The sequence below is a fragment of the Hemitrygon akajei genome, chromosome 4, assembly GCF_048418815.1.
Source record: "Hemitrygon akajei chromosome 4, sHemAka1.3, whole genome shotgun sequence".
Classification (NCBI taxonomy): Eukaryota; Metazoa; Chordata; class Chondrichthyes; order Myliobatiformes; family Dasyatidae; genus Hemitrygon; species Hemitrygon akajei.
The window spans coordinates 57,667,727-57,682,269 of NC_133127.1; the positions used below are offsets into that span (position 1 = coordinate 57,667,727).

A 14,543-nucleotide genomic window follows, 5' to 3' on the forward strand; every position below is an offset into this window, starting at 1 on the left:
TGCTGCCATTGAGATTGCTGTGCTGGAGATTTCATCCTCAAAGGAACACTTATCATGAAGATTGGTAAAGAAATGCAGTAATCTTTGTGTGGCTAAGGACAGCTCCAATCCTATATTTAAGTTTGCTGACAATATCACTGCTGTTGGCTGAATCAAAGGTGGTGGTGAATCAGCATATTAGACCATAAGATAAAGGAGCAGAATTAGGCCATGCGGCCCATCGAATGTGCTCTGCCAGTCAATAACGGCTGATCCTTTTCTTCTGTCTCTACCCCAACCCTAGTTCCCGGCCTTCTCCCCATTACCTTTGATGCCATGTCCACTCAAGAACCTATCAATCTCTGCCTTAAATACACCCAATGACCTGGCCTCCACAGCTGCATGTGGCAACAGATTCCCCAAATTCACCACCCTTTGGCTAAAGAAATGTCTCTGCATCTCTGTTTTGAATGGGTGCCCCTCTATCCTGAATCTGTGCCCTCTTGTCTTAGACTCTCTCACCATGGGAAACATCCTTTCCACATCTACTCTGTCTAGACCTTTCAACATTCGAAAGGTTTCAATGAGATCATCCTTCATCTTGCCAGCGAGTACTGATCCAGAGCCATTAAACATGATAACCCTTTCATTCCTGGAATCATCCTTGTGAACCTCCTCTGGACCTGCTCTAAAGCCAGCACATCTTTTGTAAGATGAGGGGCCCAAAACTGTTTACAATACTCAGGGTGAGGCCTCACCAGTTGCCTTATAAAGCCTCACCATCACATTCTTGCCCTTGTAATCTAGATATTGGAGGGAGATTGAAAATCTGGCTGAGTAGTACCACAACAACAGCCTCTTACTTAATGTCAATAAGACCAAGGAGCTGATTGCTATGTTGACTTCAGGAGAAGGAAATCAGAGGTCCATATGTTGATCTTTTGTCTACAGGTTGTTGACTGTTCAATGGATCTAGGTTAGGAAACACTACGCAAACTCATAATTAATCAAAGCTCACACTTTATTGTCTCTGTACAAAAAAACAACATAACTGTTGACCCTGGGGAAACAACTGACAACATGAATTCTGCTGTTCTCTGTAACAATACTCACTCAGACCACTTTTCCAATTGATCACACTGAAACAGGGAATCTCCATTGGCCAGACCTGCCTCCTTCTTCCAGCCCCTGGTGTGAGGTTCTTCCTCATGATAGTGATTCTCCAAAGTTATTGCTGATAGTGCAATTGAAGTGTCCACTTTTATATTCATTCCTTATCAATTCAAATGTAGATTTCCAGTGTCTTTAGATACACATTACCTGGTTGACTCCCTACCAGCTTTTTATTGGCTCTGGTTCAAGGCTACAGCCTACATTGTTCTATGGTTTCTGCCGCCGTACCCTCCTCCCCAGCCTTGTGTAATTGTTCCTTTCAAATCTGACTGGTCCAAACTAGTTGACCCAGACGCTGAGTGTAACGAGATTACAGACAAGAGAAAATCTGCAGATGCTGGAAATCCAAGCAAGACGCACAAAATATAGTGTGGGGGTGGGGGGGGGGAGGGAGTCAGCAGGCCAGGCAGCATCAATGGAAAAGAATACAGTCAGCATTTCAGGCTGAGACACTTCAGCAGGATTGGGGAAAGAAACAGATGAGGGAGAAACACAAGGTGATAGGTGAAACCGGGAGGGGGAGAAGTGAAGTAAAAAGCTAGGAAGTTGATGGTGAAAGAGGTACAGAGCTGGAGAAGGGAGAATCTAATAGGAGAGGACAGAAGGCAATGGAAGAAAGAAAAGTTGGGAGGCGCACCAGAGGGAGGCAATGAGCAGGCAAGGAGAGAAGGAAGTTCGAGAAATCAGTGTTCATGCCAACAGGTTGGAGGCTACCCAGATGGAATATAAGGTTCCTCCAACCTGAGTGTGGCCTCATTGCAACAATAGAGGAGGCCATGGATAGACATATGGGAATGAGAAGCGGAATTAAAATGGGTGGCCACTGCGAGATCCCGCTTTTTCTGGCGAATGGAGCATAACTGCTCAGTGAAGCAGTCACCCAATCTACCTTGGGTTTCACCAATGTACAGGAGGCCACACCAAGAGCACCGATCACAGTGTGTGACCCCAACAAGATTACTGATTGCTTCTTCGGTAGGTCTGTCACTTGTTTACACAATGAATAGCTACTTGTCTGAGAATGGTCTCAGGTCTATCAGGTCATTACTTGAAGTTCCTTGTGTCCACAGTCAATTGCTCTGGTTAGATTATCCAGAGCAAGAATGAGTTCTGAGTCCACAAGATGAGGGGTGGGGGGGATCTGCAAGGACAATCACAAAATGGGCAGCTTCATCCCGCTGTCCTTGACGCATTTGAATTTGACAGTTTCTTCCATATTTCAAATCTGCCATGGCCAAAATCTTCCTCCTTTTGATTCACAGAAAATTCTGGGGATCACACTACTGTTTAAATGTCTGAGTCAATATAGCACAAAAGAAATACCAGCATTCATCACCACACCAAATAATATGGATAAAGATACAAAAATATTATCAGTACAAAAAGCATGAAGAAACATGATAAAAATATATCCAATTCCATACCATATATTAAGGTGTTTAACAGCAATCAATAACACTTAAACACAACATCATGGTATGAAGACAAAATCACCAAAAAGAGATTTAGAATGACAAATGCAAACACAAGTTATTAAAGTTACTGTAATAAAACACAGGAAAATACATTGGATAACCATTATAACAAAGAGCAAAACAATAATAACGTGAAGAAATGCACATCCAAGGATGTACATTAACGCTTAAACCCCAGTTCCAAACTTCACTCCAAAGGGGATGGATGCTGCAAAACATAATTAGCTAAACCCACATGATCTTCAATAGACTTGGATAATTCATTGTCTAATAATAGCTTAATTATATTCCACTCTGGCGTAAAATAAAAAATAAGAGGAAGCACAGTAGGTACATATCTAAGTAGGTCCTCAGCAGTATCGTTGATAATATATCCATCTCCATTTGAATAGATGTTTTTACAAAAGGTTTGGGTTATACTGCCCAGTCAAAACTAAGTCCTTCAAAACATTAAAAATCAAAAATTGCAACTAAAGATCCTTCCTGCAATGCATGCTTGAAGTATCAATGTAATGAGTATCATCTACCAAGCACATTTTAGGAATATCCTATTATTGACAGGTAAAATAAATAGAGAATAATCATAAGAAATAAGCCCACAGACTGTTAACCCATTCTTAACTAAATCCTCTAGATAAACCCAATATTCTCCTTTTAGTTTCTAAGAACCAAATTCACTCCCTTTGTAGATCTGAACCTCATCACACAACGAAGCACGAGCAATGGTTGGCACTGCGGTAGTTATGGTGTCAGTTGTTGTCATTCACACCATGAAGTAATGTATTTATGGAAAATCTTAGAGAACCACTGGGATTGAGTTACCTGGGGCACAAAATAATCCATAATCTTGTTTCTAATTTGTGTCCACATCAGCAGCACTATTACATTCAAAATAAAATTGTCCTTTTTTTCTGAAGCAGGACCTAAAAAGAAAACACGACTTCCAACAGTTAAACCACCATTCCCATCTTTTCCCCAAATTACCATTATTCAATCATAAGTATCAACAGAGATGGGTCTCATTTCCTTTCAGCAATCTTGTCTCAGTACTTCACAAGTACATTTGTAGTACATGCAGCATTCAATAGAGCCTTCATCCATTATGAGGCCACTCATCAGGAATATTCCAGCACCAATCATTTCTGAACAGGTGCACGTTCGAATTAACTCTGTGTTGTATCCATTGATAGATTTCTTCCTTCCCTCATTCACAACACCTGTCCAGACTGCTGTCCAATGAGAAATCATTGGCAACTTAATTACAACACGGTCCCAAAATATTGATTTGTATCACGGCATTGGAGTGTGAGGTTCTCCTTCGTTACTACATTTACTACTAGCTGAGACAATCTAAAAAATCACATTCTCAATTGTGACATTGCGATTTTTCAAAGGCATTGTTTCCATCCCTTGGTATAACTCATTGTGGCTGCTACTATACAATATGTCTGTCTCACCAATGCATATTGTAAGAAAAACTGATTGCAGTATTCAGAGACAAAGTAGACAATGAAGAAATTTCGTAAGTGCTGATGACACAATTTGTAAGTTTTGTCTCATGACACAAGTTTTGTCCACATTGTGAACCTTTTCACTCTACTTGCCCCCTGTGTACAGTTAGTAACAATCAAATATCCTTTGGAAAAGACTTGGCTGTAACCACCCCAATAGCTACAACTTGAGTAAATCACTGCCCCACTCACGTACCTATGAGTGTTATCCCACAGAACTGTAATCTTACCATCCTGTACATGTGAGGAACCAGCTACAATGAAAATGAGTTTACTTTGTGTCTTTGTTCTCGGGTATTGGTTCCTGATTGTCTTCCACCTCCCCATTATTATTCTAATGCAATACAAATGGTCCTTTGGATCATTTGCTATCAAATCATAACCCTCCAGTACAATGAAGATTGTCTGCAAGGGAGGTAGAAACTTTAGTAACCTTTCCAACTACATGCCAACCCTGTAGTGCTGAGGATGACTAAGACACTTAAATTTGAACAGCTGGCAGTAACTGGATAAATGTGTGCTTTAAGATGGTGAAGGAATTAATGCCAAAATGCTCTTTGGACCAATCCAATATTTAAATTGAACTTCCATTTGCAATACAAAATACTGAGGCTTCAAAAATATTTTCCAAGGAATCTGAAACTCAAAATCAATACATAAAAAGTCTTGAATAATAGATTTTATGTTCTGTAAAATAAAGCAGTATTGTTAGTAAAACAACTTTTAGGATTGCTCCCCAAATACTCCAATTTTCCCAAAATTGTCAATTTCAAGTTCCCAATCTAACTGTCCACTAATGAGCAATTTCCCTGAATGCCCATTTCTCTTTGAAATGTGGGCATCTTATATCCAGAATGGAGATGCACAAATTTCCATCTCAACCTAGATTACAGATAGCCAGTATGGAATCTGGGTTCTCCTAAAATCAATTCCATGGAAAACAAAGAAACACAAACCGAGAGCGCATACAAGACAAAATAACAGAATCCATGCTTGTACCTTCTGCAATAACTGTACAACTCAGTACAAACAGTTGATTCCCACCATGAAAAACTTTTACACATTTTCAAAAGAACAAAAGAAAGCAAAAAAAAACTGCTTGGAGGGGGCCTCAACACATTAACAAATTGATACAACCTCTTAAAACAGTTTTTGCACTATGAGACAGACATTTGCTCAGGTGATCTCAAATATGACCACATATCACACAATTAAACGTACAAACCACTCATACTTTAAACCATTCCAGAAATTCTTTTGTTCCTAAAGGTTAAACCGTTGCCAAAATATTTGGTAACAATCCAACCAAACTGAGGAAATTTGTTACTCCAAGACTTTAAAACTGAGACGCTGTAAGCTATTCATCATGCACAAGTAAACAAGATTCAACAGCCAACCACACATTAACCACAATTCCAACATATTTGGACCTTTCTATAACTCCCAGCCCTGATCTGTGTTAGGATTCAGATTCAGATTGAATGTACAGAGCTGTGCATAATGACCAGAGCTGAAACAGCAGATTAGAGTACAATACTGTACTGAGATGGTTGTCCCCATCAATGGCTTCCCTGATTGGGTGAAAGTGCACTCCAGGGCTGTGTTACTTTGTTCCTATAATCTCCTTCCTGGCTTCTACCTTGAACTGCATTTCTCCACACAATATCCTGTGTATTTTCTCGAAAGGAAAACATTTTAGATTGTTCTGGAGTATTCCTAAAGTTAAAATCTACCTCCCACACTTCCTTCTCCCATGCTCTAATCATTTTCCTGAGTACCCATGCCTCGGTATGTGTAGGGTCACTGGGATCAAACAGTTCCAACAGTCTCCTGCTCTCCTTGGTGTGATACCAAGGTCCTCAGCCAGTTATTATACTACTGTTGGGTCAAATTTCACCTATCCCACGTAGGACCATAAACACTCAAGAAAATCTTGTCACAAATGCAGAGGGGGCTCTTCCTTCCACTGTGCAAAGCCTCCACAGGGTCACCTCGATTAGCCCCTTTAGCTTATAATATAGCCTCCTACAAATCACCCAGTGTCCCCTGGCCTTGTGCTGTTCCTCCCACAGGGTTGAGTATAACATAGAAACGTAGAAAACCTACAGCACAATACAGGCCCTTCAACCTACAGAGCTGTGACGAACATGTGACAAAATTACCTAGGGTTACCATAGCCGTCTATTTTTCTGAGCTCCATGTACCTGTCCAGGAGTCTCTTAAAAGACCCTATCGTATCTGCCTCTACCACCCTCGCTGGCAGTCCATTCCACGCACTCACCACTCTCTGCGTAAAAAAAATCTTACCCCTGATATCTCCTCTGTACCTACTTCCAAGCACCTTAAAACTGTGCCCTCTTGTGTTAGCCATTTAAGCCCTGGGAAAAACCCTCTGACTATCCACACGATCAATGCCTCTCATCATCTTATGCACTTCTATCAGGTCACCTCTCATCCTCCATCGCTCTAAGGAAAAAAGGCTGAGTTCACTCAACCTATTCTCATAAGGCATGCTCCCCAATCCAGGCAACATCCTTGTAAATCTCCTCTGCACCCTTTCTGTGGTTTCCACATCCTTCCTGTAGTGAGGTGACCAGAACTGAGCACAGTACTCCAAGTGGGGTCTGACGAGGGTCCGATATAGCTGCAACATTACCTCTTGGCTCCTAAACTCAATCCCATGATTGATGAAGGCCAATGCACCGTATGCTTTCTTAACCTTGGACCCCAAGATCCCTCTGATCCTAACACTAAAGATAAACACAAAAGGGTTAACTTCCGTTGCTCTGCTTTATCTAAACTGTGCGGATGAGTGTGCGTCTACAAAGACTTACTGTATATTCCCAAACCAAAAGCCGTGGATGAACCAAGAGGTACATCATCTGCTGAAGGCCAGATCTGTGGCATTCATGTCTGGCGACCCAGGCCTGTTCCAGAAACCAGGTATGATTTGCAGAGGGCTATTTCAAGAGCGAAGAGACAATTTCGAACAAAGTTGGAGTCGACAACGGATACACAGCAATTCTGGCAGGTTTTGCAAGACATTACTTCCTACAAAGTGAAACCCAGTAGCATGAATGGCAGTGATGCTTCACTACCGGATGAACTCAAAGCCTTCTATGCACGCTTTGAAAGGGAGAACACAACTGCAGCTGTGAAGATCCCTGCTGCACCTGATGACCCTGTAATCTCTGTCTCAGAGGCTGATGTTAGGCTGTCTTTAAAGAGAGTGAACCCTTGCAAGGCGAAAGGTCCCAATGGAGTACCTGGTAAGGTTCTGAAAACCTGTGCCAACCAACTAACAGGATTATTCAAGGACATTTTCAACCTCTCACTGCTACAGGCAGAAGTTCCCACTTGCTTCAAAAAGGCAACAATTATACCAGTGCTTAAGAAGAATAATGTGAGCTGCCTTAATGACTATCACCTGGTAGCACTCACATCTACAGTGATGAAATGCTTTGAGAGGGAGAAATGCTTTGCCATAGAGGGAGTACAGAGAAGGTTCACCAGATTGATTCCTGGGATGGCAGGACTTTCATATGAAGAAAGACTGGATCGACTAGGCTTATGCTCACTGGAATTTAGAATATTGAGGGGGGATCTTATTGAAATGTATAAAATTCTAAAGGGATTGGACAGGCTAGATGCAGGAAGATTGTTTCCGATGTTGGGGAAGTCCAGAACGAGGGGTCACAGTTTAAGGATAAAGGGGAAGCCTTTTAGGACCAAGATGAGGAAAAATTTCTTCACACAGAGAGTGGTGAATCTGTGGAATTCTCTGCCACAGGAAACAGTTGAGGCCAGTTCATTGGCTATATTTAAGAGGAAGTTAGATATGGCCCTTGTGGCTAAAGGGATCAGGGGGTATGGAGAGAAAGCAGGTACAGGGTTCTGAGTTGGATGATCATACTGAATGGCAGTGCAGGCTCGAAGGGCCGAATGGCCTACTCCTGTACCTATTTTCTATGTTTCCATGAGAGGTTGGTCATGACTTGACTGAACTATCTCAGCTAGGATCTGGACCCATTGCAATTTGCCTATCGCCACAATAGATCAACGGCAGAGGCAATCTCAATGGCTCTCCACATGGCTTTAGACCACCTGGACAACACAAACACCTATGTCAGGATGCTGTTCATGGACTATAACTTAGTATATAATACCATCATTCCCACAATCCTGATAGAGAAGTTGCAGAATCGGGGCCTCTGTAACTCCCTCCGCATTTGGATCCTTGACTTCCTAACCTGAAGACCACAGTCTGTGCAGATTGGTGATAACATATCCTCCTCTCTGATGATCAACAGGGCACACCCCAGTGGTGCCCACTGCTCTGCTCTCTGTATACACATGGCTATGTAGCAGGCATAGCTCAAATACCATCTATAAATTTGCTGACAATACAACCATTGTTGGTAGAATCTCAGATGGTGACGAAAGGGTGTGCAGGAGTGAGATATGCCAACTAGTGAAGTGGTGTCACAGCAACAACCTGGCACTCAATGTCAGTAAGACGAAAGAGCTGATTGTGGACTTCAGGAAGGGTAAGATGAAGGAACACATACCAATCTTCATAGAGGGATCAGAAGTGGGGAGAATGAGCAGTTTCAAGTTCCTGAGTGTCAAAATCTCTGAGCATCTAACCTGGTCCCAACGTATCGATGTAGTTATAAAGAGGGCAAGACAGCGGCTATACTTTATTAGGAGTTTGAAGAGATTTGGCATGTCAACAAATACACTCAGGAACTTCTGTACATGTACCATGGAGAGCATTCTGACAGGCTGCACCACAGTCTGGTATGGGGGAAGGGGGTTACTGCACAGGACCGAAAGAAGCTGTAGAAGGTTGTAAATCTAGTCAGCTCCATCTTGGACACTAGCCTACAAAGTACCCAGAACATCTAAAGGGAGCATTGTCTCAGAAAGGCAGCATCCATTTTTAAGGACCTCCAGCACCTAGGGCATGCCCTTTTCTCATTGTTACCATCAGGTAGGAGGTACAGAAGTCTAAAGGCACACTCAACGATTCAGGAAAAGCTTCTTCCCTTCTGCCATCCGATTCGTAAATGGACATTGAACCCTTGGACACTACCTCACTTTTTTTTAATACACAGTATTTATGTTTTCTGCACTATTTTTAATCTATTCACTATACATATACTATAACTGGTTTACTTATTTATTTACTATTATTTTCATTTTTTTCTATATTATGTATTGCTTTGAACTGCTGCTGCTAAGTTACCAAATTTCACGTCACATGCCAGTGATAATAAACCTGATTCCGATTTTGAATTATCCTATGCTGAGGAATGCACTGGAAAGGTTTCCGAGGATCATCTCCCAGCCCACGCTTTGGTATATTCACAGCAATAGCACGCAATCAGGCCATATTGAAAGGGGTAGATTACCGTGTCACAACTAGTCCCCTTGGTAGGCTGTTTCCTGGAGCTCTCTCCATCACCACATACACCACTGGGGCAGTGGGTGTTGAAGTTTACGCTCCTTTTTGGAAAAATCCATGGGGAGGAGGGCCACTTCCCCAATCATCTGCACTATTATAATGTTTCACCTCATACACTAAATTACTCCAGTCTGCATCACTATCATCGTCAGCCCTTGCGGCTAATGCACATAACAGTCCTTTGTAGGCTGAGAGTTCACATTGCAGCTTTTGGATTTGTTTTAAACACTTGGTGTGATCAGCACTCCACTGGTTTTCATCGACCGATTTCTACACGACCTTCATAGCAGTCCATAAATCCTGACACCCACTTTACTATTTCTCTACTTTTGTGCTCATGTTATTACATTTCTCTTCACATTTCTCCTTTCCTCGCATAACACGCTCACACTGATCCTGAAAATGACTCATGGATCAAATTTGCCCAACCCTGCTCCCTCAGAATTTCATTTTCTTTCCTCTCCCTCCTCAGCTGTTCCCTGTATTTACACAATTCCTCAGGGAGTTTCTGTTTTTTTCTCTTCACTTCAATTAGATCTTCCTGCATATAACCCATTACAACGACATTTTTAATCTCTTGTAAATTATTTGGTTTATTTTCACTAACTGCTTTCCACAATGTAACCCCCCAGGGTCCCTGACCCTCCACTCTCAATATTTCCTATCCACTCCTCACAATTGGGCCTTTTTCATAATATGTAACTATGAAAGTAATCTCTCCAATCTTCTGAGCCTCCTGGGTCCTTTCCTTTTCCCATTTTAATATCCTAACCTTCTAGGTGGTTCAGTTCGAAACTAGGGTCCCAGACCTCAATTTTTTATTGATCCCACTCAAGGATGCCAAAATATGTTAACTATTCATCAACAGAACTAGGTTAGTAAACGCATTACACAACTCATAATCAAAACTCACACTTTCTTGTCTCTGCACAAACAATGACGTAACTATATTGACCCCAGGCCAAAAACATGAATTCTACTGTTCTCTTTGTACCGATACTCATTCAGGCCACTTTTCCAATTTATAAAACCGAAATAGGGGATCTCCGTAGGCCAGACAAGCGATCCTTTCTTCTGCCCGTCCCTGGCTTGGAGGTTCTTCTTCATGATGATGATTCTCTGGAGATAAAGCTGAAGCCTTATGAGATAGCAGTCAGGCCGCACTTCGAGTATTGGCAACAGTTTTGGGGCCCCATATCTCAGAAAGGATGTATTTTTATTGGATGGAATTCAGAGGAGGTTCACGAGGATGATCCTAGAAATGGAGGGTTTAATTATGAGGAGCGTTTGGCAGGTTTGGGCCTGTACTCTGGAATTTAGAAGAATGCATATGGATCTCATTAAAGCCTACTGAATGTTGAAAGAACTAGAAGAAGTGGGTGTGGAGAGGATGTTTCCTCCGGTGGGGGTATCTAGAGCTAGAGGGCACAGCCTCAAAATTGAGAGGAGACCTTTTAGAACAAAAGTTAGATGGAATTACTTTAGCCAAAATGTGGTGAATCTGTGGAATGCTCTGCCACACACTGTGGGAGAGGCCAAGTCCATGGCTATATTTAAAGTGGATGTTGATAGATTCCTGATTGGTTGAGGCATCAAGGGATACAGTGAGAGGGCAGGTATATGGAGTTGAATGGGATCCAGAATCAGCCATGATGCAATGGAGGTGAAGAGTCGATAGGCTGAATAGCCTAATTCTGCTCCTATGCCTTATGGTCTTATAAGGCAAAGTTGTAGTCAACAGGATGAGTTGCAATACGAAAGACAGACAAAATCAAAAAGGGTGAATACAGGACTGAAGGTGTATTTGAATGTGTAGTATACAGAACAAGGTAGATGAACTTGCAGCATAGTTGCAGATTGCCAAGTATAATGTAGGCATCACTGAATCATGGCTGAACAGATTATAGCTGAGAGGTTAATGTCCAAGGATTCACATTGTATTGACAGGACAGGCAGGAAGGCAGAGGGAGTGGCGTTGCTCTATAGGTAAAAAATTAAATCAAATCATTAGAAAGAGATGACACAGGATGGGAAGGTGTTGAATCATTGTGGATAGAGCTAAGAAACTGCAAGGGTAAGAAGATCTTAATGGGAGTTGTATGCAGACTGCAAAACAGTAGTAAGGATATGGCTTACAAATTATAACGGGAGATGGAAATGCATGCCAAAAGGGCAATGTTACAATTGTCATGGGGGACTTTAATATGCAGGAAGATTGGGAAAATCAGGTTGGTGCTAGATTCCAGGAGGGGGAATTTCTAGAATGTCTACAAGATGGTTTTTTAGAGCAGCTCATGGTTGAGCTCACTAGAGGATCAGCTATTCTGGATTGGGTGTTGTGTAACGAATCAGAATTGATTAGAGAGCTTAAGGTAAAAGAACCCTTAGGAGAAGTTATAATATAATCAAATATACTCTGAAATTTGAGAAGGAGAAGCTAAAGTCAGATGTATCAGTATTATAGTGGAGTAAAGGAGATTACAGAGGCATGAGAGAGGAGTTGGCCAAAATTGATTGGAAGAAAACACTGGAAGGGATGACAGTAGAACAGCAATGGCTGGAATCTATGGAAGCAATTTGGAAGGCACTGCATTTATATATATCCTAAAGAGGAAGAAGTATTCTAAAGAAAAGATGACACAATGGTGGTCGACAAGAGAAGTCAAAACCAATATTAAAGCCAAAGAGGGCATATAATAGAGCAAAGATTAATGGGAAATTAGAGGATTGGGAAGCTTTTAAAAACCATCAGAAGACAAATAATGAAGTCATTAAGGTAAAGATAGAATACAAAAGCAAACTAGCCAATAATATTAAAGAATATACCAAATGTTTCTTCAGATGTATAAAGTGTAAAAGAGAGGCGAAAGTGGACGTCTGACTGTTGGAAAACAATGCTGGGGAGGCAGTAATTGGGGACAATGAAATAATTTAATGAACTGAATAAGTGTTTTGCATCAGTGTTCATGGTGGAAGACATCAGCAGTATAGTGGAAGTTTCAGGTGTCGGGGTCATGAAGTGTGGGAAGTTACCATTACAAGAGAGAAGGTTCTTGGGAAACTGAAAGGTCTGAAGGTAGATAAGTCACCTGGACCAGATGGTGTACACCCCAGATTTCTGAACGATGTGGCTGAAAAGAAAGTGGAGGCATTGGTAATGAAGTTTCAAGAATCACTAGAATCTGGAATGGTTCCAGAAGACTGGAAAATTGCAAATGTCACTCCTCTGTTCAAGAACAGAGAGAGACAGAAGAAAGGATGTTGGTGTCGATTATTAGGGTACTTGGAGGCACATGAAAAAATAGGCCGTAGTCAACATGGTTTCCTCAAGGGAAAATCTTGCCTGACAAATCTGCTGGAATTCTTTGAAGAAATAACAAGCAGGATAGACAAAGGAGAATCAGTTGATGTTGTGTTCTTGGATTTTCAGAAGGCCTTTGACAAAATGCCACACATGTGGCTGCTTAACAAGCTACGAGTCCATGATATTACAGGATAGATTCTTGCATGGGTAAAGCTGTGGTTGATTGGCAGGAGGCAAAGAGTGGGAATGAAGGGTTTTCTGGCTGGCTGCCCATGTCTAGTGGTGATCCACAGAGGTCTGTGTTGGGACTGATTCTTTTTAGGTTGTATGTCATAATTCAGATAATGGAATTGAAGGCATTGTTGAAAAGTTTGCAGACAATATGAAGGTAGGTGGATGGGCAGGTTGAGAGGCAAAAAGACTTGAGAGTCCTTGTGCATGATTTTCTAAATGTTAATTTGCAGTCTGTGATGAGGAAGGCAAATGCAATGTTAGTATTTATTTCAAGAAGACTAGAATATAAAAGCAAGGATGTAATGTTGAGACTTTATAAAGAACTGGCGAGGCCGCACTTGGAGTATTGTTGGCTGTTTTGGGCCCCCTTACCTTAGAACGGATGTGCTGAAACTGGAGAGGTTTCAAAGGAGTGACGTATGAAGAATGTTCGATGGCTCTGGGCTGGTATTGGTTGGAATTCAGAAGAATAAGAGGTGGCCTCATTGAAACCTATCAAATGGTGGAAGGCCTCGAAAGAGCAGGTATCCCATGTTGGGAGAATCTAAAACCTGAGGACTCAGCCTCAGAATAGAATGAAGATGAGAAGAGATTTCTTTAGCTAGACAGTGGTGCCTTTGCCACAGGCACCTTTGGAGACCAAATCTTTACGTATATTTAAGTCAGAGGTTGATAGATTCTTGATTGGTCAGGGCATGATGGAAGAAGACAGGAGATTGGGGCTGAGAGGAAAATTGGATTAGTCATGAATATTAACGGTGGAGAAAGGGAAATGCTGTTCCTTGAGGGTGGAGGACATCTCTAATGTTCTGGAGAGGAAATCTTCATCCTGAGAACAGGTGTGGTGGAGACAAAGGAACTAAGAACAGGGAAAGGCATTTTTACAGGTGACCAGGTGGGAAGAAGTATAGTCAAGATAGGGGTGAGGGTCAGTAGTTTTATAAAAGATATTGGTAGACAATTTGTCTCCAGAGATAGAGACAGAGAGATCGAGAAAGGGGAGAGGGGTGTCAGAAATGGACCAAGTGAACTTAAGGGTAGGGTGGAATTTGGAGACAAAGCTGATAAAATTGATGAGCTTAGCATGGGTGCATGAAGCAGCACCAATGCACTTGTCAATGCAGCGCCCAAAGTGTTGGGGAGAATTACCAGTGAAGGCTTGTTCCACATGGCCGACGAAAAGACAGACACAGCTGGGGCCATTTCTTGGTCAGAATTATGTATTTAGATTAGATCTTAAAGAAATATCCTATCATGCAAAAATTTGCTTTACTTACATAGTACAACATCTACTTTCCAAATACATTTTTGAATGAAAAGTACATTTCTGTTCAAGATGGTGACAAGTTGTGATGTCCATTGAGGTTAGGGCTCATACTTAGTTGTTTTTTAAGCTCATA

At 41.6% G+C, this 14,543-nt stretch overlaps 1 protein-coding gene across 3 annotated transcripts in view; it reads left to right on the forward strand.

The window, feature by feature from the left end:
• Positions 1–14,543, forward strand: part of c4h4orf33 (chromosome 4 C4orf33 homolog) — a 55,908-nt gene that overhangs the window by 1,157 nt on the left and 40,208 nt on the right. The gene's annotated exons all lie outside the window — the stretch shown is intronic.